The 26261-nt window shown below is 49.6% G+C and overlaps 1 protein-coding gene across 3 annotated transcripts in view; it reads right to left on the reverse strand.

The window, feature by feature from the left end:
- ACO1 (aconitase 1) overlaps positions 1-18407 on the reverse strand; it is a 57112-nt gene extending 38705 nt beyond the window's left edge. The window contains exons 1-2 of one of the 3 annotated variants that reach the window (XM_030565767.1): positions 18117-18398; positions 16722-16858 (exon numbers count right to left, since the gene is read on the reverse strand). The gene's annotated coding sequence lies outside the window, so the exon portion shown is untranslated. Of the gene's footprint in view, positions 1-16721; positions 16859-18116 lie in introns of all 3 variants that reach the window. The other 2 variants (XM_030565768.1, XM_030565765.1) reach the window with 2 other exon arrangements.
- Between the last annotated feature and the right edge of the window lie 7854 nt (positions 18408-26261).

Below are 26261 nucleotides of genomic sequence, written 5' to 3' on the forward strand. Positions count from 1 at the left end.
ATCTTTGAAACTCAGCCCTTCATTTCATGCGTGCTTAGTTTTCACAAGATTATTTAGTATTGCAGAAGATACAAAACACTAGCATGTTTCCTGACGAAGCAAGCGACCATTGCTTTGCAGTGGCCATAAAACCTGTTTTCACTGTATGCATTTGCCACAGTCTCATCTAGCTTTACAGTTTCAGCCATAACAGCCAGTCATATGTCAGTGTCAATCATGCTGGTCATTATTAACGAATTGTGGGCTATAAACCAAGTGATGCTGGCACAAAGTTCAAGCCAGCTACCTATCTAGAAGCAGCAGGGAGAGTAAGACTTGCCAAAAGCCATGATTCTGCACGGATTTGTAAGTAATCACATGCTTTGGATTCAGCTTAACTTTCTATGACAGTCCAGTGTATATTATTATTTCGCCTGCCTTGAAATGGGAACATACAACAGTCGGCATGCCACGGAGCTAGTATCGATGGCCTTCCAGGATTTGTACAGTATGGAAGGTCACAAGCATTTCGTTGCTGGGTCATGTCCACAGTCAGCAGTGCTTCTGACATTGTCAATGAACAGAAAGACTCATCGCTGATCACACACTACATAAATCATTTGTGCTTTCATCCAACAATCTCAAAGTGGTCTGCAAAATTAAAATGAGATTATACCCCAGATAGTGGGTTTTAAAAAAATAAAATAAAAGACATGGGATTCTATGCTGATCAGCTGCCAGGAACTCCAGATCAAGTCGCTCAGTTTACATATAAAGATGTTTTCTAGATGCCAATCCTGTAAACAGAGTTAAGCTGACGTCTTTCAGGCTTACGCATCACCACCGCCACCAAGATTCTGTAGGTTAAAGTCTGCACTGAGCTACCCCTGGACCAGTCTTGTTCAGCTAAACTATAGAAGTCCATACTTTGGCGCTGAAACTCCCAGGTTATAGTCCCTGTGGATAAAACCATTTCACACAGGTGTAACTGACCAAAACCTGGTTAACAATTCTGTGGGGGATGCACAGGAAGGAGTAGAATCCAGCTCGCTCACTCTGCAGAGATAACAGCAGTAAACATTTATTTTTACCTATAATGTCAACGGATAGCACTCAAAATGCAAATAGAGAGAAGATCTGATGATTAAGAAAGTGCAGGAGGTTCACATTTTATAGGGGTTATACCAAAACTGGATCCAGGCCATCTGATCAAAAATAGAGGGGGAAAAAAGAACACTGAAAAGGACCCAAGTTATTCTTGCTCCATCTCATCCAGCAGTCTCCCCCTGCCCCGCAAAAAAAACAAAACAAAAACAAAACACACACCACACTCCATTTCAGTGTCTGGACAACCAACTGTTTGCCAGACTCCTGATCTCTGAAGTTCTTCTTCGAGTGATTGCTCACATCCATTCCAGTTAGGTGTGCGCGCCGCGCGTGCACGTTCGTCGGAAACTTTTTACCCTAGCAACTCCAGTGGGCCGGCAGGTCGCCCCCTGGAGTGGCGCCGCCATGGCGCCCAATATATATCCCTGCCGGCCCGCCCGCTCCTCAGTTCCTTCTTACCGCCGTGTCGGTTGTTGGAACTGTGGAGCGCGGCATAGCTGTTCTCCACGTCCCTAGCTCTCCTAGTTCTCTATCGTTTATCTATCGTTCATCTCTAGTTCCATTATAGTTGTTAATTAGTTTGTTAAGTAGATAGTTAAGTTAAATAGTTGTTAAGTAGTTCTTCGCCGGGGGCTTAGCCCTTCCCGGCACCCGGCGCCAGGCTCATGCCTGTTTCGCTGGGCTTCAAGCAGTGTGCGGCCTGCAAGAAGCCCATGCCTACCAGCGATCCCCACGAAGCGTGCCTGAAGTGCCTCGGGGAATCGCACAGATCCGACAAGTGCCGCATCTGTAAGGCTTTTAAGCCGAGGACAAAGAAGGAGAGGGATCAAAGGCTCCGAACTCTCCTAATGGAGGCGGCACTTGACCCGACGGCTTCGCAGGCCGTGGTATCGGCACCGGCACCGGATCGCTCCGGCACCGAGAAGACTCCTCGGCACCGACCCTCTCCGGCACTGGAGTCAGAGCCAAGGCTGAAGTCTGATACTCCGGCCAGGCAGACCCGGCTAGAGCGCCCGGCCTCGACATCGGCCGTGGCGCCGCCGGCACCGTCAGCACCGTTGACTCCGGGCCCGGCGGGTCCGTTGAGTCCGGTACAGCCGAGCTCCCACATGAGATCTGGGGTTGAGATAGTGGTCCCATCCACACCGGAGACCTTCGCCTCGGCTCGGGACCTTATTGCCCTGACTGAGCCCACTCGGCTGCCACCCCCGGTACCTCCGGTGCGGGTCGTGTCCAGAGGCAAGCCCATGATATCGGCACCGCCCAGAGACAGTCGTTCACGATCCAGGTCCCGACGTCTTGGGCGCTCCAGATCCCGACGCCGCTCGCAGTCCCGGCACCGCTCCCCTCAGCGGTACCGGTCGCACTCGCGGCACCGGTCGGCATCGAGACGGTCGCGGTCAGGCTCCAGTCGTCGACACCGGCACCGCGATTCCAGGAGCAGGTCCCGACGCTACTCGCCGCACCGGTCGACCTCCCGGCACCGAGCTGGTGGCAGGTCCCAGTCTCGGTCGACCTCCCGGCACCGAGCTGGTGGCAGGTCCCGGTCGACCTCCCGGCACCGAGCTGGTGGCAGGTCCCGGCACCGAAGCGGCGCCCGGTACCGATCAGGATCCCGGCACCGTGACAGATCCCGGTCCCGATCCCGGCACCGATATGACTCCCGGCACCGGTCCCCGGCACCGAGACGATCCTCCGTGCCGGCCCGCGCAGACCCTTACCATCCAGGGTCGGCCCCACCATGGCCCTCGAGACAGCCGTCCGTATCTTCCCAGACGGACAGCGGGTATGCGCCGGGCACCGACAGGCAGGCGGCGCTGTTCGGTGATCCGCCGCTGCAGGACCAAGGCCCACAACAGTGGGGATTCTGGACACCCTGGGCATACCATCAGGCCCAGGGCCCCCAGCAGCTCCCTGCTAGACCGGCGACTGCGGAGCGTAGGGCCCCTGAAGCCTCGTTGTCTCGCCCCCCTCCCTCCCCGGAAGGGGAGGAAGGGTGCAAGCAGCAGGACTCCGCTGCGGCTCCGGAGGCAGAGGCGAGGGCTGAGGAAGACCCTCAGTTAGACACTCTCGTGCCTGGGGTCTCATCTTCCTCCTCCCCGGATGAGGCGGTGGCGGGTACCTCCTCCAACAGTCCCCCCCCCGCTGGATCTCAGGGCGCACCAAGACCTCCTCAGGCGATTGGCTCAAAATCTGAGTCTGCAGGCAGAGGAGGTCTCGGAGATAGAGGATCCAATTGTAACCATCCTCTCTTCTGATGCTCCCACCAGGGTCGCCCTGCCCTTCATACGGACCATCCAGGCCAACGCCAATACCATCTGGCAGTCCCCGGCCTCCATCCCTCCGACAGCGAAAGGAGTCGAGAGGAAGTACATGGCCCCTTCTAGGGGATACGAATATCTCCATGTACACCCGACTCCGGGTTCACTGGTGGTGCAATCAGTGAACGATAGGGAGCGTCACGGCCAGGAGGCTCCAGCCCCCAAATCCAGAGAAGCCAGGCGGATGGACCTCCTTGGCCGTAAGGTGTATTCGGCTGGGGCGCTGCAGCTCAGGGTCTCCAACCAGCAGGCCCTGCTGAGCAGATATGCCTTTAATTCCTGGGTGGCAGTGGACAAATTTAAGGAGCTGCTGCCACAGGATGCTCGCCAAGAGTTTACGGCCATCTTGGACGAAGGCAAGAAGGTCGCACGCACGGCCTTACAAGCCTCCTTGGACGCTGCGGACTCGGCTGCCCGTACCCTCGCGTCAGGAGTTACGATGCGTCGCATCTCCTGGCTGCAGGTTTCCGGCCTTCCGCCGGAGCTCCAGCATACCATACAGGACCTTCCTTTCGAAGGCCAGGGCCTGTTTTCTGATAAGACAGACCCCAGACTCAAGAGTCTAAAAGACAACCGGGTTATTATGCGGTCCCTCGGGATGCACACCCCCGTGACGCAGCGTAGACCCTTTAGGTCGCAACAACAGCAGCAACGTAGGCAGTTTTCCCAGTTCCGCCAGCGGCAGGACCTTTACAGGCGCCGCGGCAGGAACGGAAGGCGCAGGCAGTCGGGGAACCAAGGGGGGCAGAACCAAGGCTCCTCAAAACCCCCGCCTGGTCCTAAGCCTTCATTTTGAAGGTGCGCCCGAGGGCGCGGTAACAGTTTCCCCTATGGATCCTTCCCCTCCGTTTTCCAACCGCCTTTCGTTTTTCCTCCCGGCGTGGTCCCAAATAACATCGGACCGCTGGGTCTTAAGCATGGTGGAGACGGGATACCGCCTGCAGTTTGTTTCATTTCCTCCTTCCCGCCCTCCTTCCTCGTCCCTCTTCAGGGACCCCTCTCACGAGCAATTCCTTCGGCAGGAGGTGCAGACGCTCCTCAGCAAAGGAGCTATAGAGGCGGTTCCGGAAAACGAGAAAGGCAAGGGATTTTATTCCCGCTACTTTCTGATCCCCAAGGCCAAGGGGGGCCTCAGGCCTATCCTCGACCTGCGAGAACTCAACAAATACCTCGTGAAGTTGAAGTTCCGCATGGTATCCCTGGGGACCATTATTCCATCCCTGGATCCGGGAGACTGGTACGCCGCCCTCGACATGCAGGACGCGTATTTCCACATTGCCATTTGGCCACGCCACAGACGCTTTCTCCGCTTTGTTGTGGGGGCTCTTCATTATCAATTTGCAGTCCTCCCATTCGGCCTGTCCACGGCCCCGAGGGTGTTTACAAAATGCATGGCAGTTGTCGTGGCGCATCTTCGGCGCAACCGTGTCCACGTGTTCCCTTATCTGGACGACTGGTTGATTCGGGGCACGTCGGAACAGCAAGTCAACAGCCATGTCCGCGTGATCACCGGAATGTTTGCAAGTCTGGGCCTCTTGATAAACACAGACAAGTCCACCCTGAGGCCCACGCAGAAGGTGGAATTTATCGGGGCCGTCCTGGACGCCACTGTGGGCAGGGCCTCGCTGCCTCTGCAACGGTTTCAGACCATGGCGGCGATCGTTCAACGTTTGCGGTCAGCCCCACTGACGTCAGTGAGGACATGTCTAACCCTGTTAGGCCACATGGCGGCGTGCACCTTTGTGACCGACTACGCTCGGCTCCACATGAGGCCTCTCCAGCTGTGGCTTATCAGTCATTACAGGCCGGCAAGGCAACCGTTAGACATGTTAGTCACAATCCCCCAGAAGGTCTTAGATTCTCTCGGCTGGTGGTTAGACCAGTCCGTATTATGTGCGGGTCTTCCCTTCCACCCCTCTCAGCCCTCGGTATCCCTGACAACGGATGCCTCAGATCTAGGCTGGGGGGCCCACCTAAGGACCCTGCGGACACAGGGCCTGTGGTCCCAGGAGGAGGTGGGGCTACACATCAACATGCGGGAGTTGAGAGCGGTCCGCCTTGCTTGTCAAACGTTCTGTCATCAGCTTCAGGGTCGTTGTGTCGCCGTGTTCACGGACAACACGACGACCATGTACTATATCAACAAGCAGGGCGGCACCAGGTCCTCCTCCCTGTGCCACGAGGCGATACGACTCTGGGACTTTTGCGTAGCCCACTCAATTCACCTCAGGGCTTCCTTCCTCCCTGGAGTACGGAACACGCTGGCGGATCGATTGAGCAGATCCTTCCTGTCACACGAGTGGTCCCTTCGCCCGGACGTCGCTCTCTCCATTTTCCGGAGGTGGGGTTATCCCCGGGTGGACCTCTTCGCGTCCAAGGGGAACAGGAAGTGCCAAGCGTTCTGCTCCTTTCAGGGCAGGGAGCCGGGGTCGATAGCGGATGCCTTCCTCATCCAGTGGTCGACCCACCTGTACTATGCGTTTCCCCCATTCCCTCTGGTCCACAAGGTCCTCCTGAAGGTGCGCAGAGACAGGGCTCTCGTGATCATGGTGGCCCCGGCATGGCCCAGGCAGCACTGGTACACCATGCTGCTGGACTTGGCCATAGCCGACCCAGTTCCCCTGCCCCTTCATCCGGACCTGTTTACCCAGGACCACGGGACCCTCTGTCACCCAGACCTGCAGTCGCTGCACCTAGCGGCGTGGCTCCTGCGTGGCTGACTGGTTCCGAGCTGCGCTGCTCCACGCCTGTGAGAGAGGTGCTCTTGAGCAGCAGGAAACCGTCCACAAGAGCCACATATTCGGCGAAATGGAAGCGCTTCTCCTGTTGGTGCGTAGAGAGAAATCTCCGCCCTATGGAAGTTTCGATAACCGAAATCTTAGACTACGTTTGGTCCCTCAAAGGGCAAGGTCTGGCCTTATCGTCGTTGCGAGTCCACCTAGCAGCTATCTCCACCTTTCACCCGGGTGCGGACGGTCGCTCCGTTTTTTCTCACCCGACGGTGTCGAGATTCCTGAAAGGGCTGGAACGTTTATTCCCTAACGTCCGTCCCCCTGCTCCAACCTGGGATCTTAACCTGGTGTTGTCCCGGCTCATGGGGCCCCCCTTTGAGCCGTTAGCTACTTGCTCCCTGCTCTACCTCTCTTGGAAAACTGCCTTTCTAGTGGCTATCACCTCAGCTAGACGGGTGTCGGAGCTCCGAGCTCTTGTGGTAGACCCCCCATATACGGTCTTCCACAAGGACAAGGTGCAGCTGAGACCACACCCTGCTTTTCTGCCCAAGGTGGTCTCAGCCTTCCACGTCAACCAAGAGATTTTCCTTCCGGTTTTTTTCCCAAAACCTCACTCCTCAGGCAGGGAGCAGCAGCTCCACTCGCTGGACTAAGCCCTTCCGAAAATCCCCCCAGCTTTTCGTGGCGGTAGCAGATCGTATGAAAGGGCTTCCTATCTCCTCCCAGAGGGTATCCTCTTGGGTTACGTCCTGTATCAGGACCTGTTATGACTTGGCCCATGTCCCTACGGGCCGTGTGACTGCGCATTCTACCAGGGCGCAGGCGTCGTCGCTGGCTTTCCTCGCCCGCGTGCCCATCCAGGAAATCTGTCGGGCAGCGACCTGGTCATCGGTCCACACCTTTGCTTCCCACTACGCCCTGGTCCAGCAGTCGAGGGAGGATGCGGCCTTCGGAACTGCAGTGCTCCGTGCCGCGACTTCTCACTCCGACCCCACCGCCTAGGTATGGCTTGGGAGTCACCTAACTGGAATGGATGTGAGCAATCACTCGAAGAAGAAAAGACGGTTACTCACCTTTGTAACTGTTGTTCTTCGAGATGTGTTGCTCACATCCATTCCACACCCGCCCTCCTTCCCCACTGTCGGAGTAGCTGGCAAGAAGGAACTGAGGAGCGGGCGGGCCGGCAGGGATATATATTGGGCGCCATGGCGGCGCCACTCCAGGGGGCGACCTGCCGGCCCACTGGAGTTGCTAGGGTAAAAAGTTTCCGACGAACGTGCACGCGCGGCGCGCACACCTAACTGGAATGGATGTGAGCAACACATCTCGAAGAACAACAGTTACAAAGGTGAGTAACCGTCTTTTCACAAGCATAAGGAATCAGATCAAGATTTCTGTAAATTTCACCTGCTAGCCAGCACATGAAATGAGTGGGAGAGCAAGTCAGAAACACCACCCCATCAGCATAGTGGGACTGAGAAAAGTAGGGCCCAAACTGAATGAAAGATGAATGCAAGGAAAGGTGGAAGGGGCGAGGGGGAACAGCACAAGAGACCACAAAGAACATACTACTAAACATGTGGTTAAAAAAGAAGAAAAAAAATCTATTGGTCAGATTCCTAGAGTTTCCCCATCCCATGAAGTTCTCCCTGTTTAGCTGCATTTCACCAGATCAGTGTTCTGCTCGCCCCTTCCTTGCATGATTTCTTCAGAATCCCACCCTCTGCTAAGAAACCCTTGTTCATTAACTGAAACCCTTGCTTAAAGGCTACTCACACTACATGAAGATACTGCATGTTTTGTACAGAGCATCCATGAACAAATTGGCAGATGAAATTCCATGTTGGTAAGTGCACAGTAATGCACACTGGGAAACATAATCCTAATTATACATATAAAGTGATAGGGTCTAAATTAGCTGTTACCACTCAAGAAAGAGATCTCGGAGTCATTGTGAATAGCTCTCTGAAAACATCCACTCAAAGTGCAGCAGCAGTCAAAAAAGCTAACAGAATGTTAGGAATCATTAGGCAAGGGATAGATAATAAGACAGAAAATCTTAATGCCACTACAGAAAGCCACATTTTGAATACTGTGTGCAATTTGGTTGCCTCATCTCAAAAAAGATGTATTAGAATTGGAAAAGGTGCAGAGAACGGCAACAAAAATTATTGGGGTATGGAACAGCTTCCATATGAGGAGATCTAAGATGAACAATCCCAGTCTTTTTAAAGAGACAATTAAAGGGGGATGTGGATATGACAGAGGTCTATAAAATCAGGAATGGTGTGGAGAAAATGATTAGGGAAGTGCTATTTACCCCTCAACATAACATAAGAACCGGAGGTCACATGATAAAGTGAACAGGCAGTAGGTTTAAAACAAACAAAAGGAAGTACTACTTCACACAACACACAATCAACCTGTGGAACTAATTGCTGGGGGATGTTGTGAAGGTCAAAAGTATAACTGGGTTCAAAAAGAATTAGATAAGTTCATGAAGGATAGGTACATCAGTGGCTACTAGCCAAGATGGTCAGGGATGCAACCTCATGCTCTGGGTGTCCTAAGAATACATCTACACTGCAATAAAAAACCCATAGCGCTGATTCTCAGAGCTAAGTCTGAATGTCTACACTGCAGTTATTAGCCCCGTAGACTGTGTTAGCTGACCCGGGCCAGCTGTGGCCATGGTGTAGGTCTCCTATTGCACCCCAGACATACCCTAAACTTCCAACGGCCAGAAGTTGGATCTGGATGACAGAGGATGGATCACTTGATAATTGCTCTGTTTTGTTCTTTCCCTCTGAGGCATCCGGCACTGGCCACTGTCAGAGACAGGATAGCAAGCTACATGGATCATTTGTGATCCAGTATGGTCATTCTCATGAAGTGCACTGCACAAGGCAAAGCTATTTAAAAACCCAGTCAAACAGGAATATGAATACGTATTAATCCCTACCTTCATAGATACAAGTGCATTGTGTTCCACACACATAACATTTGGACTTTAGAGTAAAGACAGAATCCTTATGAATGTTTAGAGTGTAGTTGTAGCCATGTTGGTCTCAGGATATTAAAGAGAAAAGGTAGACCATCTCCTGTTTGTGAGAGAGACAAGCTTTCAAGCTTACACAGAATTCCTCTTTAGGTCCTTAGGAACGCAGTTCTATCTGTACTCTATTCCTCCTACACCATGTAGCTTATCTGTGCATGCAAGCAGGCTAGCGCTATATCTTTTCTTATGAGTTTAATCATTTGTTATATTATAGGTTTGTCATTACAATAGGTTTATCAATTTGTATCAGAGTATTTTAGCTGTAATGCAAGGAACCTACAGGCAACATCCTGTATGTTAAGCTAAGGCAAGTTATCATACATCTGTTTGAGACCTTTACCCTAGATAGGTGGTGTTGAGCGAATGCATACAGTATATATGTTTGTGACCTTTCGCACAGATAAGTGGGCAAGTTAAAGCAAGTTGGTAGATAAAACCACCCAAGTTCATGGCCTTTTTCAGACTTAACAGGTACACCATGAAAGAAAAATGGAACATGGAAATACCCGGTTAGGACAGAAATAACAGAGGTGAGGATGAGCTAATGGTCTCTAATAGTTACAAACATGTCATTAATATGAACAAACATGCCAGCCTGAGTGTACCCTAACATTTTTGTGGGTGAGGAAGTTAAATTTGGACATGGAAGGAGGGCACTTTGGCTCTAAGCTCAGGGGTAACCCACCCTGCTGAGGAGGTTCTGCTGGTTTTTTGTTAGTTTGTCATTGTTAGTTCTTAATTGTTAGGTTCTAAGTAAACTCTAAGTAGGCTTCTATAGCGTTGAGCTCTAGCTGCTTCTAAGCTGTGCACCTCTCACTCAAGACGTGAGGAACCTGGACCACTGAACTCTCTTGGCATGCCAGAGGCAAGGCTTATCACCAGGTTCTCAAGGAAGGGTGCAAGTACATTAATTGAGAAACCTTTCTAGTAGATAATACAACATATCCTGCTAGAACAATATCGCTGCTTTTGTAATTGGTTGATTATTTGATTAATATTCCATTACTGTTCCATTTATCTCAAGAAAAGGCTTAAAGCTGCCTTTTGTTCTCAGTTTGAGTTTCCTTGTCAGCCATCCCAATGGTCCCTGCAAATTCTGTGTAGCCCAATTCTGGGATCTTATTATCAATTGATCAGATTCACTGGTGAACCTATAACCCGTATTATCTAAACAATATTATTAATCTCCCATAAAATCAGGCAACCAACAGGTGGGAAGAGTGCGATTTTCTCCAGCAACAAAGGGGTTATATTCACCTCTCATATGAAGTTACTACTAATGGCTTACTTGCATGCTTTGAGATAACATCCCGAAGTGACTAACGAGTCATCACAACTATTCACTTTTATTATTGTTATTATTGTTAAAGCAAGGGAGGAAAAAAAATCAGCAGTATTCCCAGATCTTATCGCATCAAGAAACACATTATGTTCAATAAAGCTATGCTCTCACACACTCTGACCATCTTGGCTAGTAGCCACTGACGGACCTATCCTCCATGAACTTATCTAATTCTTTTTTAACCCAGTTATACTTTTGACAAACTGGAGAATTGGTCTGAATGCAACAAGATGAAATTCAATAAAGACAAGGGTAAAGTACTTCACTTAGGAAGGAAAAATCAACTGCACAACTACAAAAGGAGGAATAACTGTCTAGGTGGCAATACTGCTGAACGGGATCTGGGGATTATAGTGGCCCACAAACTGAATACAAGTCATCAATGTGATGCAGCTGCAAGAAAGGCTAATCTGATTCTGGGGTGTATTAACCGGAGTGGTGTATGTAAGATCCAGTAGAGTCCTAGTCTACTCAGCATTGGTGAGGTCCCAGCTGGAGCACTGTGTCTGGTTCTGAGCACCACAATTTAGGGAAGAGTCCAGAGAAGAGTAACAAAAATGATAAAAGATCCAGAAAAACCTGACCTCTGAGGGAAGTTTAAAAATAGTTGGGCATATTTAGTCTTGAGAAAGGAAAACTGGTGGGGGTGAAGGGACACACCTGATAACAGTTTTGTAATATGTTAAGGGCTATTATAAAGTGGACAGTGATTAACTCTTCTCCATGTCCACTGAAGATAGGACAAGTAGTAATGGGCTTAATCTGCAGCAAAGGAGACCGAGGGTTTGGCTACACTTGCAGCTGTACAGTGCTGGGAGTTAAAGCTGTCTTCCTAAAACTGTGTAGGAGAAACGCTGCAGTGTGGCCACACTGACAGCTACCAGCACTGCAGTGTGGCCACATTTGCAGCATCTGCAGCTGTGTTGGGAGTGGTGCATTATGGGCAGCTATCCCAGCATTCAAGTGGCTGCAACAGTGCTTTTCAAAAGAGGGGGGTGGGATGGAGTGTGACAGGGAGCGTGGGGGAGAGAGAGAGAGAGAGAGAGAGAGAGAGAGAGTGTGGATTTTTGGAGCTGACACTGTGTCAGCTCCCTGCCTTGCAAGTTCCGACCACTTCCCCCACCCCTCTCTCATTCACTCAAATGCAAATAGCCTTCAGACCAGATAAGCAGCTGCTCCAACAGACTCCCTTTGCCCCCCTGCCATGCTGTTTCTCTCCTCAAGCAAACACTAGCTGTGGACATTCCCTGCCTGCCTCCCCTCGAGCAAACAGTAGCTGTGTTTGTTTTTCAGGGCTTGGCTACACTGGCACTTTACAGCGCTGCAATTTTCGTGCTCAAGGGTGTGAAAAAACACCCCCCTGAGCGCTGCAAGATAGAGCGCTGTAAAGCCTCAGTGTAAATAGCACAGCAGCTGGGAGCGCGGCTCCCAGTGCTGCAAGCTACACCCGTAAGGGATGTGGTTTACGTGCAGCACTGGAAGAGCTCTCTCCCAGCGCTGGCGCTCTGACCACACTCACACTTCAAAGCGCTGCCGTGGCAGCGCTTTGAAATTTCAAGTGTAGCCATACCCTCAGATAAGCAGCTCCAGGAGCCCCCAGTTCACAACAAAACAGAGTTCTTTAGTTAAAAGCATTATGGGAAAATTCTAGAGCTCAGTTACAGCCTAGTAAGATTAATCACTGTTTACACTGGCACTGCAGCACCAGCACTGTTCTCTTTATTCCTCTTGTCCATGTGGAGTACAACCAGCACTGTAGCCAGGCAGATTTAGGGTTTGGCTACACTTACAGCTGTACAGCGCTAGTAGTTACAGCTGTCTTGGTACAGCTGTGTAGGGAAAGTGCTGCAGTGTGGCCTCACTGACAGCTACCAGCACTGCAGTGTGGCCACATTTGCAGCACTTGCAGTGCTGTTGGGAGTGGTGCATTGTGGGCAGCTATCCCAGCGTTCAAGTGGCTGCAACGTGCTTTTCAAAACAGGGGGGTGGGGTGGAGTGTGACAGGGAGCGTGGGGGAGACAGAGAGAATGGATTTTTGGAGCTGACACTGTTCTCAGCTCCCTGCCTTGCAAGTTCTAAGGACTGGAAGATACACAACACCTACCTTCAATCATTTTAAAAGTTTTGACCCCTTCCACCACCCCTCTCTTATTCACTAAATGCAAATTATGCACTCCTGAACAGCCTTCAGCTGCTCAGCAGGGACTCCCCTCTCTCCTCAAGCAAACAGCTGTGAACATTCCAAAGCAATTCCCCTCCCTCTGCTCGCTGGCTGGAGCAAAGAGCAGCGGTGTTTGTTTTTTAGATAAGTAATTCTAGGGAGCTCGGAGTTCAGCCATTCTTCTGGTTTGTTGTGGACAGGAATTCTGGGATACCTCCTAATACCCTGGAGGCCAACAGCAGCAGTTTTGGTGGCCACACTTGATGAGCAGCGCTGCATCACCAGCGCTGCAATCGTTACACCCCAAGCAGACCAGGTGTACAGCCAGTGCTGCAACCAGGGAGTTGCAGTGCTGGATGTGCCTTGCAGGTGTGGACAGTTACTAAGTTGCTGCGCTGTAAACCCACCACCAGTGCTGCAACTCTCCAGCATAGCCAAACCCACAGATCTGTATGTGCCTTGCCAGTGTGGACGGGCAGTGAGTTGCAGTGCTGCAACTCTTCAGTGTAGCCAAGGCCTTAGGTTAGCTAGGTAGGAAAAACTTTGTAACTAAGGGTAGTCAAGCTCTGTAATAGGCTTCCAAGTGAGTTCCTGGAGTCCCCACCAGTAGCTTTCAAAAATAAGTTGCAGGGTGGGTCTAGGTTTACTTGGTCCTGCCTCAGTACAGAGAGCTGGACTTGATTTCCCGGCATCCCTTCCAGCCCTATATTTCTAGCATTCTCTCTGCTGAGGTGTCTTATATTTTGTTGTGTTTTAAATGACTTCAAGGTTACCTCAAACATTTGGATGGGGGCCATTTTTTAAGCATCTCTCCACACACCTAAATAACTGGCAGCTTGTCTCACATGAGCCACCAGAACAGGCTTCAGAGAGTAAAAAAACCTCTCTGTCACTTACGCTCCATGATGGATTCAAACTATCCCTTCAAGGCAGGAGGTTTTGAATCATGTTACCAATTCCCCAAGCTGCCTATTACCCCTCATTTTAACTATTAAAATTGTCAAAAAACATTACAGCACACATACTCACACACGCAAAAGCTTTACTCATCTGTGTCGCGGGCTGCCAAAAGGCACTGGAGCAGAATGCCAGACTCCTAAATTAAAGCTCTCTCAGGACAATATTGGGCACAAATCCCATTGATATAAATAACCAGCGTGTACAACTCAAGGGCACGACCTGACCCTTAATTTTTCTAATGCATACAGCTCCCCTTCCAAAGGGAAGGTAGAAGGGATGGGGGAATAGGTTAGACTAAAATCTACAGAAAAGCCCTAAAAGTGATCTCTTTTTCATGCTCTCACATTCTGATTAGATATAGGCCTGAGTGGACATATGCAAAGCTGGTTCCAATCTTCACCAAAGTTCAAAGCGATACAAGCGCAGGTGGTCTGGCATAGGCACCATCTCTAGCCCTGCTAACCCTGGAAATCAAAAGATATTGGAGCGAGGGATTTCCTGTCCAGCTGGAATTTTAGCATGTTTTGAGCATCTAACTCCTCCCTTTGTTCCCTTGAGAATACCTCTTGTCTTAATGTGCCGTCCATGGATTTGTCCAAACTATGGATTAGCCAAAGGAAGACAGAAGCAGTCTCTAGCCAATCATGAAATATATCAACATATAAATATTTTACTTAGTCAAGAGTCCATATGTGGCATGGAATCACTGACATGAAAAACAGCTCTATTATTTTGAAAAAAGGACAATGCACAGTGGACAAATATTTTAGATTTATGTGTAACTACTTTAATCATCCAAGGCAAAACAGGACAGTTACAGCCCCTGCAATATACGCTACATGGAATCAAAGCTAATGATATCTGGGTAAAGTTCAATGCCTGTGATATCACTGAGCTCCAGGACAAGCCTTGTTTTACAATATATTTTCTACATTTGCATTCCCATATACCTAGAGGAGTGTATATGCAAAGGCACTATTGTAGTAAAGACACCGATTCTGTTCAGAGAAAGAAAAGCTCTTTCTAGTTACCATTTGCTCTATTGAGGTCACATAAACCCACTACATCAGAAACAGACAGTATTGTCGTATTGCTGTCAATGAGTGCATTTAGTACAGCAGTTTCAGTGCAATGCATTACAGAAGCCTGGAAGAACAGAGCAGTTTTAAGGATGTACATAATGGAGAAGGAGACAAAGAAGAGGCCACTGACAATTTGGCAACTGAACAAACATTTTGCTGGCATAAAGCAATGGCACAGCTGGGACCACCTGCCCTTGCAATCAAATGCAGTAAAGTGTAAAGGGACTTGATAGCACTACATGTGTGAAAACTTAAGGGATCCACTTTCAATATTAGCACTTTAAATGAACAGTGCACTGCAACAAGAAGAATTGGGCCTCAGGCGCCCGATCAGAATGTATATAGACCATTTGCTCCAGAAAGAATTTGTCTTTTTTAATTGATAACGTGTCTGACCTAAAACCGTGGATGGCCCCTTTAAGATCAATGTAATGATAGAAATATAATACAGAGCAACTCTGGACTACATTTTCAGTGCACTGTGCAAGCAACTAGGTGGCTATTTCTTATTGTTTTAGTTTGTACATCTCATCCTATCACTTAAAATATGCAGGGGGGGGTTATTTTATCTCATATCCCATTGCAGTTCACATCTGTGGGTTTCTTGTGCAAATTCTGCAGTTGAAAGTGTGAGCAATCAACTCCAAGTAGTCTCAAAAAATTCCAGCCACAGGAGCCTAGATGAGCTGTCAGACAATGGTATTAATTTTCTGCTAAAGGAAGCTCAAGGCAGGTGAATCCAGTCTTTGATGAAGACAGGTGTGTGCCTCCCACTTGACAGCGGTTGTCAAGTGTTACGTGTTATTATGAAGTTCACTCAACTTGTTATCCAACATGATCAGAGCTAGCAAAGTGACACTGAAAGTCCCGTGGTGGACCAATCTCTGGGAATCTGAACATCTGCTTTCCACTCCATCAAGTCACTCCTCTCCGAGGCGCACACTTCCCCACACTAATTCACTCACCATCCTTCCTTGCACTGCACACACAAACTGATACTATATAAGTGATGGCCCAAGAGGCTTCTGTGGCTTGGCTTTTGTTTTGATTGATAATTCAGAGATGCAAGACACACATACCATCTGTGGTCTTTTCAAAGAAAGCCCTTAGAACAGAATCTGGTTTTACAGGAACTAATGAAATCAAAAAACTAAATGTGATCAAGGCATAAAAGTTAAAGAAACACTGTAACTTTGCTTATGCAGCAAGTGTTCTTGTTAAAAATAAAGACATTCTGTAACTACCTCTTTTGTTACAGGGAAAGAAGTCTCAAGCAAGTAACATTAAACATCTCTGCATTTCTGGGGTAAATATTCTTAGGCTTTGGCTACACTTGTGCGTTATAGCGCAATAAGGCCACCAGAAGTGCTCTACCTCACTTCCTGTCCATACTGGCAAGGCACATAGAGCGCTCTGACTCCGTGGCTGGAGTGCTCCTGGTACTCCACCTCCCCAAGAGGAATAATATTTGTTGCAGCTGCACCAGTGCCAAGGATTATACAGCTTTACCACCATTTCATGAAACCTGCTAGAAGTAGTTACTCTAAACATGGGCACTAATGTTCCTAGTGTAAAAACAGCACGATCCAGTCACTGGATAAGGCACTGGGCTGGGACTCAGGAGACAAGGCCAAGAATAGAGCCTGTGCCACTGACAGCTGGGTTGCTTCTCTATGCCTCAGTTTCCCTCTCACCCTTTGTCTTGGCTATTTAGACTGTAAGCTTTTCATCAGACAGACATATTCGTGCTATGTGAACATACAGCACCTAACACAATAAAACCTTGATCTCATTTGGAACCTCTCACATTATCTTATTACAAGCACAGAGTGATAAGAGACAAGGCTGAATCGCTTATAATGAACAATAAAGGATTAAAAGTCGTATTTAAAGCAGTACTTGGCACACTTTCCTTCCCCTGATTTTATTAAGCATTAATCATCTCTTTCCCCATCCCCTGCATGGAACCTTGAACTCACCATAGGGGTTTTGTTTGCTTGCATGTCACCATCAGGGATAGCAGCAGAGCTCTTTCTGCTACTGCAGACAGACACGGTCTTTGGCCATGATTCTGCAAGCTGATCCATGTGAACAGGCCCCTGCATAGCCTCACTGACTTCAGTGGGGCCACATATAAGCAGAAGGGTTAGGGTGACCAGATAGCAAGTGTGAAAAATCAGGTTGGGGGTGGAGTGTAATAAGTGCCTATATAAGAAAAAGCCCCCCAAATCAGGACTGTCCCTATAAAATCAGGACATCTGGTCACCCTAAGAAGGGTCCATCTGTGTGGAGCTGTGCTAAGAACACAGAGACTCCATATGGAGGCAGAGCTCTGCCTGCTCGGATCAGTGTGCAAGATTAGGTCTTTGTGTAGATATATTGTATGGGTAAGATATAATTTGCCTTAAATTAAAATAGAGAGATTTTCAAATCTATGTCTAGCAGTTTTTAATATTTAATAATATATTAAACATCTAGAACCCAGAGTTAAATTCTCAATATTCTTAAAGTTACAATATCTTATATTTGAGTTGTACACTGAAGAGGTGGCAGGATCACACATTAATAACTAGAAGTCCTGCTACTCTGGAGATCTGTTTCACTTGGAACAGGAGGAAAGAACTATGCAGTCATCACTGAAACACTGAAGAAGTCAATAGAGTTACTTTGGATTTACACCAGCATGACAGAGGAGAATTGGGGCCTGTGTGATTACAGCCAGTTAAATTAAAATCCCAGCCATTCCTATTTTATGGATTTAAAGTATCATCTGGAGTTTCCTGGGGGAAGGAGAGGACAAGGAAGAGAAGGCCAGGGACCTTCGCCTCTATTTCTGGGAGACACCCCTTTAGGGCACCAAAGGGGCTTAAAAACATGGATCACGGCCCGAGCTGGGAACAGAGCTCACGTGACCAGCCTTCCCCTCCCTTCTCAAGGGGACATGACAAGAAAATTCAGGAGACTGAAACTGACACAAGGGGGGGCGGTGAGGAATACGGAAGAGCTCGGCAAGCCCAGGCTGCATGCCCCCGGCTATAAAAGCCAAGGAAAGGCTGCTCGGGCTGGCAAACAGGGTAGTGTTGGGGGGGACCCAGTAAGGGAGGAGGAAGGATACAAGTTTGCAATGAGTGTCCAGCCAGCGACACCCCCTGCATCGCCGGGAGAGGCGAGGCCTGTTCATTTTCACCAGCCCTTCTCCCATCCCCGGCCCTGCGGCGCAAGCACGAGGCAACCCCCCGTGCCCCAGGCTGCAGCTCCGACCCCGTCTCCCCGCAGAGCTGCAGATTAAAGGGAGCGGGGAGCCAGGCCCTGCCGGAGAGGGGCAGAGCCCGCGCGGGTCAGCTGGAGGGAGACCCCCGACGAGCGGCTCCTACCTGCCCCGCGGCGAGCCCCGGCCGGGCGGGCGCGTCCGGACTCCCCCGCGCAGCGGGCAGCACAGACAGGGCGGAGAGGCGCCGCCGCTGCCTCCTTCGCTCGCTGCGGGATAGGCTGCTCCGCCCGCCTGGGGCGGCCGGGCTCCTCCCCTGCTGCTCCGGCGGGGGTGTGGGAACCAGAGTCAGCTGCGTCCCATTGCCAGCCCCCGGCCCCCGCCCGTGGCGAGCTCTTTAGCAGGAGCGGGGGGAAGGGGCCGCCCCCCCAACGTGCCCGCCCAGCGTACGAGGGCAGAGGCCGACGATTGCAAGGCCCGATCATCCGTGCAGCCTGTGTCGGGCCCCCCGCCCTCCAAAGTGCACCACTAGCCCCTCCCTTCCTGACATGGACTCTGCAAAGATAAACGCGGTCGCGTGACAACCAGCAGCCAGATGATGGTTGGTTAGTGCGTGTGGAGAGGCTGAGAGAGTTAAGACGGGGAAGGTCATAGGGTGACCAGATGTCCCGATTTTATAGGGACAGTCCTGATTTGTGGGGCTTTTTCTTATATAGGCTCCTATTACCACCCCAGCCCCATCTCAATTTTTTTTATGTTTGCTGTCTGGTCACGCTAGCTAAGGACCTGGGGATTGCAGCAGAGACATCTTGCTTTACTATAATACAAAATTTTAGTGCCTCATAACCTCTCCCCCCATCACACCCAGCAGTTAAGAAACACTTCACTGGTCTCCCTGGTGACCTGTGTAACACAGGCCATACAACTGCCCTGAGGATTCCTCAGTGGAGACAAGCCCAGAAATGCAGGCAACTAAACCAAAGCAATTCACTCTGCACGTCTGCACTAAACAAATGGGGAGTTCCACACCCAGACTCAGTTTACAAAGGAAAATGACTTCACTTCAGAGGTGAAAGTAAGCTGGTCCAGTAGGAGCAAGAGCCAGTACGCTGTGCTGGACCACACCAGTGATATAAATAGGGAGCCCTTTAAATCTCACCCACAGCTTGGGACCAGGCTTCTGCAGCTGTGGGGAGCCCAGAGCCCTTTAAATCCCCCTGCAGTTCCTGCAGCTGGGCTGGGGCCAGGATTTAAAGGGCTCCGAGCTCCCCACTGCTGCAGGAGCCTGGGGCCCTTTAAATCCCAGCCCCAGCCTGGTAAGGCTTGGGGCTCCCTGCAGCGGCAGGAGCACCTGGCCCTTTAAATCCACACCCAAGCCCAGCTGCCAGACGCGGGCGGGGATTCAAAAGGCCCGGAGCTCCTGCAGCAGCTGGAGCCCCAACCCCTTTAATTTGCTGTTGAGCCCAGGGGGCTCCCAGCCACCTCGGCAGCTAGAAGCCCTGGATTGATTAAAAGGCCCTGAGGCTCCTAACCACAGCCAGTGCCCCAGATCCTTTAGATCTTGAGAGGCCCCACCTCTTCTGGTTGAAGCCCTGTCCCCTCAGGACTCCAGCAGTACCAATAAGTCCTGTAAGTTACTTTCACCCCTACTTAACTGCTACCTACCAGCTCAGCCAATAGGATTTGAAGGCACTAGTGCTTGGACAGCAGGTATTGCTGATTTGAAGAGGGGTCTTGCACATGGGTCACGGAAGGCCTAATTTGGCCTCAGAGCCTTTCTTTTGAGTGACCACACATGAGAAAGATAGGTAGCCCCTCTCCCCCCAGGTTAACTCAGAGCCCAGGGTGAGTTTGCAAGGCTGGCTCTTGGAAAACACATCTTGTTACCTACAGGCTGGTCAAATTTAATGTCAGGATGCCATTACCATAGAGTCTCTTTCTAGAGTACAGCCACCTGATCACACACAATGTGCTATGAGTGAGACTAACTTAAGGTTGCTCTGGGAACCGTAATCTTGAGTTTTCTGACTTTATAAGTGGGTTGTTTGCCATTTGGCCCCTATGCTGCTCGTGTCCTGTCCTGTGGATGCATTGGGGTTCTAGCACATAATCAGCTAAAGGATCAGGTCCTTATTCTCCATTTTTATAAATAACTCACCTCTGCATTAACTTTCCTTTCTGTCTTAAACTTGTGGATCAAATTCTGTAGTCGTTACTCACACAAATCTCCCACTGACTTCCATGGAAGCTTTGCCTGAGGAGGTACAGCCAGTTCCTATGTTTACTAAAATCACTTCTTTATTTGAACAGTGTTATGATACCACTGGTGTTTTACCCCCTTCAGACTGTGTAATGTAGGTTGGGGCCTGATTTTTCAGACTCTCACACTTGTGAGTGACATTACGTATGAGCGGAGTCCCACTGAACTTGATAAAACTACACACAAGAATAGATTTGCTCACGTATGGAAGTGTTGGCAGAATCAGGCTGACAGGATAATATCCTTGTGTTCTGTGTGTGGTTAGTTCATGAGGAATTTTACACACAGCAAGGGTATATTTTGTTTTTATAGATAAATAGATTGCAATCTATTTGAGACCCAGTTGTGGTTCTATTTTTACAAATTTATGCAACATACAGACAAGCTTTAAGCCAGGCCTGCACAACATGCGGCCCGCGGAGCCTCACTGTGCGGCCCGCAGGGGGGATTCTAAATCCCCAGCACACAGTGCTCTGCAGGCAGCCCAGAGCCCTTTAAATCCCAGCCGCGGCTGGGAGTCAAAGGGCTCTGGGCTACCAGCAGCCGGGGGGAGCCCAGAGCTCTTTAAATCTAACCACAGCTGGGAATCAAAGGGCTTTGGGCTGCTGGCAGCGAAGGGGAGCCCTGAGCTCTTTAAATCCCAGCTGCGGCTGGGAGTCAGAGGGCTCTGGGCTGCCCGCAGAGATTCCCAGCTGTGGCTGGGATTTAAAGGGTTCAGGGCTGCCCGTGGCTTTGGGCACCCCAGAGCCCTTTGAATCCCGGCCGCAGGCGCTGATTGCTCCCTTCCCGGACCTCTGCCCCAACTGCATCCCAGGACCCCCACCCCGTATCTAAGCACCGCTGGTGCTTGTCCCCTTATACCCATCTCCCGGGACCCCTGCCCCTAACTGCCCCCCAGGACCCCACCTCCTATCTAAATGCTGCTGCTCCTTGTCCCTCGATTGCCCCCTCCCAAGACCCCTGCCCCTAACTGCCCCTTGGGACCCCAGCCCCTATCTAAGCCTCCCTTCTCCTTGTTCCCAACTGCCCCCTCCTGAGACTTTCCCCAACTTCCCCCCAGGTCCCCACCCCCTACCTGTCCCCTGATAAACCCCTGGGACTGCCATGCCGATCCAACTGCTGCCTGTCCCCTGGCTGCCCCCCCGAACCTCCGCCCCATCCAACCCCCCCTGCTCCCTGTCCCTTGACTGCCCCCTGGAACCTCCTACCCCTTCTCCAACCCCAGCCCCCTTACCATGCCACCCAGACCAGCATGTCTGGCTCCGTGCAGCTCCAGACACGTTGCTGCCATGCTCCCCTGCGGAGCTCACAGCCACCCCCACCCTCTCCCAGCACCTGCCTTCCAGATTTGAACCCCTCAAAATTCAGGAGTGCTCAAGCTAAAATGGGCAGCTGTTACTTCATTTCTCCCAAATCAAATACACTGATCCACTGTAACTTGCTGTAGAAAAAGTAGGATAAAATTGAGCAAGAAATGCTTATTAGGACTGGAATTGCTATTTTCTACAGCCATTGCCTTTTGTTTGTTTGTTTGTTTGTTTGTTTGTTTGTTTGTTTGTTTGTTTGTTTGTTTAAAAGGAAGACCGTGATATTGCATTGGCAAATTCCCCATCGGAAGAAAGAGTAGAACAAAAGAATAATAAAGGCACCTCAACTTTTCCTCATTTATGGAGGACAGTCTTATAATATGCATCCAGATATCCTCCAATCACACAAGCTGAAAATTGTTCCACTTTACTGCAGCTCTGTAACCATATGGGAACCAATCCTGTCTGTGTTTTGTGCACATCCAAAATTCCTGCCCTGGGAGTGAGTTACCAGTGACCCAGGGGCGGCAGGAGGTGTGGGGGGGAGCACAGGGCTGGGGCAGCAGTGGGGTGGGGGGGAGGAATTGGTGGGGAAGAAAGGGGGAAGGCCAGCGCTGGGGCAGCAGGGGGTGCGTGTGGGTGGGTGCGGGGAGAGCCCAGAACTGGGGCAGCAGGGAGGTACAGGGGGGAGCCCAGGGCTGGGATAGGGGGACAGCCAAATTTTTTTTTGCTTGGGGCAGCAAAAAACCTAGAGCCGGCCCTGCCGGGTTCCCCCAGCCACCGGAGCCCTGGGCCCTTTAATTTGACCCTGAGGGCTCCCAGCCACCTCTTCAGCTGGGAGCCCCTGGTTGATTTAAAATAAAGTATCACCTCCCCACCCTCAACCTTCCTTTTTGGCCCACAGCTGTTTTGGTGGGGCGGCGCTGGGGAAGGAGGGTTTGTTTCCACAGGGCTGGGCGGCCCTGGGGTGGAGTGTTTCTGCGGGGCCAGGAGGTTTTGGCCCTCAGCTGTTTTCTTTGGAGTAATGTGGCCCTCGCTGCTTTACAAGTTGTGCAGGCCTGCTTTAAGCACATGACTGCAGCCTGTTTCCAGTTAGCACAGAGTTACAATTTATGGGTCTGGTTTAGCAAACCCTCATGCAAAGAAACAGACCTGTTGATTTCATTCATGGGAATAAGCACCATTCACATGATTAAGCTTTTCCGGATCTAGCCCTGTTTCTGTTCTGTAGATGAGGGGTAAGAGGTAATGCTTTAATAAACACTGTAAAATGGCTCCAGTGCTGGTGATAGAAGAAGCCGGAAAATTCCCCAGACACTTTAGAACGTTTCTCAAAATCCCAGGTGCTTCATAAATCATCAAGAGCATTTTAATTATTCATGTATTTTGTTGATTTTTCCAGTAATAAAACGTCCATAACCTCATAGTAAGATAATCATTCCAAAATGTGCATCACACAGTGATTATTTAGTTAACATTAAGATCAACAGTGCTGTGAAATAAATAACTTTGGAACACCCCTTTTTCTAGAAAACATGGTGTCCCCCACTCCTTCAGTCCTGCCAGAATACAAATCCCATATAAATCAATAAGCCTATACAATTCTAGACCCAATAAATATTAATCCTTAACTCATACATAAGGCTTCCTCTGTAGGTCTCAAAGCACTTTTCAAAAGAAGGTAAGCACTGTTAGGATTAAAGAGGAGACAGAAGCAGAGAGAGGTGAAGTGATTTTCCTGAGGTCAAACAGAAGTCAGTGGCAGCCCCTCACCCCTCATTCACAGTAGCAGGGTCAAGTTTGTACTAAGGTAGCTCCCTCCCTGTTGTGCAGGTAGGTACAAGCTGTGATTTGGCAATGCTGCTAATCCCTCACCGACCGTTCATCAGCACAAGAATCACCCAGTGTTTGGAAGTAAGGGTTGCATTGAATTTAGGATTAGGTTACGGGGACCACCAGCCATTCACCTGGGAAGTGCTGAAGCAAGTCACATGTTGTGCTGAGTCAGGGCCATAGGCCATAGTCCTGCTAGCCAGAACAGATACAGAAAGCATAGAGTGCCTCTCTCCTTGCCATTATGGGAGCCCCAGAGCCTGTAATTTCCTGTTTTCTGATGTTTTTATTTTTAAATAACACTTCACAGAAGATAAAATCCAACTGAGAAACCTCATGTCAAGCCTTCCTGCTCTCCTCAGTGTTTGGAAATTCACTAGCAAGTGCTATTGACAAAGCCCCTGCTCTGCATTCAAGTGCACTAGAGAATGCCCAGTCAGGCCACTCATCATCTGATGTCCTGAAAGCCTATTGGATTGTGTCACCTGTGTCTACCCACTCCCTATCCTCCCCATATCCAGTGATTTGTGATTTTGCACAGTAATTTCTGTGATTAAAGGTTCAATCCTGCAAGCACTTAGTCATGTGACTTGTCCTTACCCAACCAAGTAGTTGTATGCAAGATCATGCCCTAAATCACTGTCCTCGATATGAGAGACCTTTTGGATCAGAAGTTTAATTGGCAGTTCACAAGTGAACACATGTTTAAACCTTAGTGTTACTCATCTGCATCCTGCCATGTGTTGCATGCTGTTTGGAAACGTTGCCATGCAACTGCTACACAAGTCTTAAAGCAAAGAGCATCGGACAGAAAGTTAGTCAGAAATATAAAAGTGGGCAAAAGATATGATAATATTTGATGTGTGCTGCTTTTCTGACTGAAAGATCTTTTATTAAACTGGTCGTACATCCCTTAAAAGAAAACATTAGGGGTGGCAGAGTTTAGGGAAAGAGCCTGTCATTTCTCTCTGATTTAAGCATTCGCTTTTGTTTTTCTTCTTTTGTGCAATCATGGGCCTCACTTAATCTGTTTAAATGACTTGCTTTTAAAAATAAACAAAAGCAAAGTCAGGAATCATTTACATCATGATGGGTATATTTATAGACAGCCATGATATGGAAAAAAACAATTGAGTTCTGCCCTCTAGTGGTCAAATTGGTATAGTGCAACAGGCGGGGAAGGCTCAGTGCAGGAGAAAGGGCATTTTACTATTTATTTGTCTTGTGGTGGCACCTAAGAGCCTCAGTCATGGATCAGGGCCCCATTCTGCTTTTTAAGATAACATTTTGTATGTCTATAGCACTGTGCATCCATAGATGTCAAAGCCCTTTAGAAACATGAATAGCTTTTAGTCTTACAAACTCCTGTGAAATAGGAATGAGAGTTCTTGATTTACAAACTGGGAACTGTGGCACAGGGAGGTAAAGCAAGGGGCACAAGACAAAGTAATGAGTCTGTGGCAGAGCCAGGAAGAGATACCAGGCATCCTGGCTGTCAGGCCTGTGCTTTAACTGCAAGACCATCCTGTCTTGCACTTAACTGCTCTGACAGAATTGTCTAAGTAAGGAAGGAGATGGTCCTTACCTCCAATCTCCGAGTGGCTTATAACCTCCATGTTTCAGGAAGCAGGACAGATCTAAAATCTGTAAAGGGAAGGCTGCCTGTTCCTACTGAGATCAATGGGACAACTCGTGTAATGACGGAAATTCCCATCTGCCCTTTGAAGTCAGTTTCAGTCTCCTTTGCATTGCTGGGGTGGTGCAAAAGGGACTTAATTTGGATTAAAATACGGTGGATGGTATTTATCAAAAGAGACACATTAGAAAAGCACTAGCTGTTTGAACTGTTGGTGTGTAAACAACATGTAATACACACTAACCTGTACATGTGCACAACTGCCTTCTGCTGGATCAGTACTGTTAGTATACAGTGCCGATAGGCTCCCCAGCTGAGCTAAACACCCCATTTGCTAGGTGCTGTGCACGTTGGACAGGCCCTGGCCCAGACAGCTTATAGTATAAATAGACAAGACAGACAAAGGCCAGGAGCAAGGAAGTCATTTTACCCCCATTTTACAGATGGGGAACTGAGACTTCATTAAATAATTTGCATAAGGTCACACAAGATGTCTGCATTAGAGACAGATTTTGAACCCAAATCTTGTGAGTCTCAGTTCTGTGTTCTAAGCACAAGGCCATCCTGCGTCTCAATTTGCTGAACGGAGTTAAATCTGCTTAAGTGTTTGCAGCTGTGTTGCCCTGCAGACTTTGGTTTACATACCCTACTATTTAAAAAGAAAAAAAAAATCTAACTGAGCTTCTCTTCAGCTGTAAAGCCATGAATTTGGAAGCAGAAAGTCATGAGTTTTATCCCTCAGACCAGGGGTGGCCACAACCTGCGGCTCTTCAGAAGTTAATATGCAGCTCCTTGTATAGGCACCGACTCTGGGGCTGGAGCTACAGGCGCCAACATTCCAATGTGCCACGGTGGAGGTGCTCACTGCTCCACCCCTAACTTCACCCCTTCCCCAAGGTCCCCGCTTCTTCCTGCCCCGTTCCCTGAGCCTACCATGCCCTCGCTGCTCCCCCTCCCCCCAGAGCCTCCTGCATCCTGCAGGAGGCATGGGGAAGGATGGGGAAGCGCTGATCAGCAGAGCTGCTGGCAGGCGAGGGAGGCAGGAACTGATGGGGGGCTGCTGCTGTATTACTGTGGCTTTTGGCAATGTACAGTACATAGGTAAATTCTGGCTCCTTCTCAGGTGCACGTTGGCCACCCCTGCCCCAGGCGCTCTGGGTGTAGCTCAAGTCGTGTCTATGCAACCACAGGATCATTCCAAAGACACAGTTAGGACTAAGCTACTTCATCCTCATATGCTTCGAAAACCTACATCTTGAAGCTCTGATGAGAACT

Source organism: Gopherus evgoodei, chromosome 6 (assembly GCF_007399415.2).
Source record: "Gopherus evgoodei ecotype Sinaloan lineage chromosome 6, rGopEvg1_v1.p, whole genome shotgun sequence".
Taxonomy (NCBI): domain Eukaryota; kingdom Metazoa; phylum Chordata; order Testudines; family Testudinidae; genus Gopherus; species Gopherus evgoodei.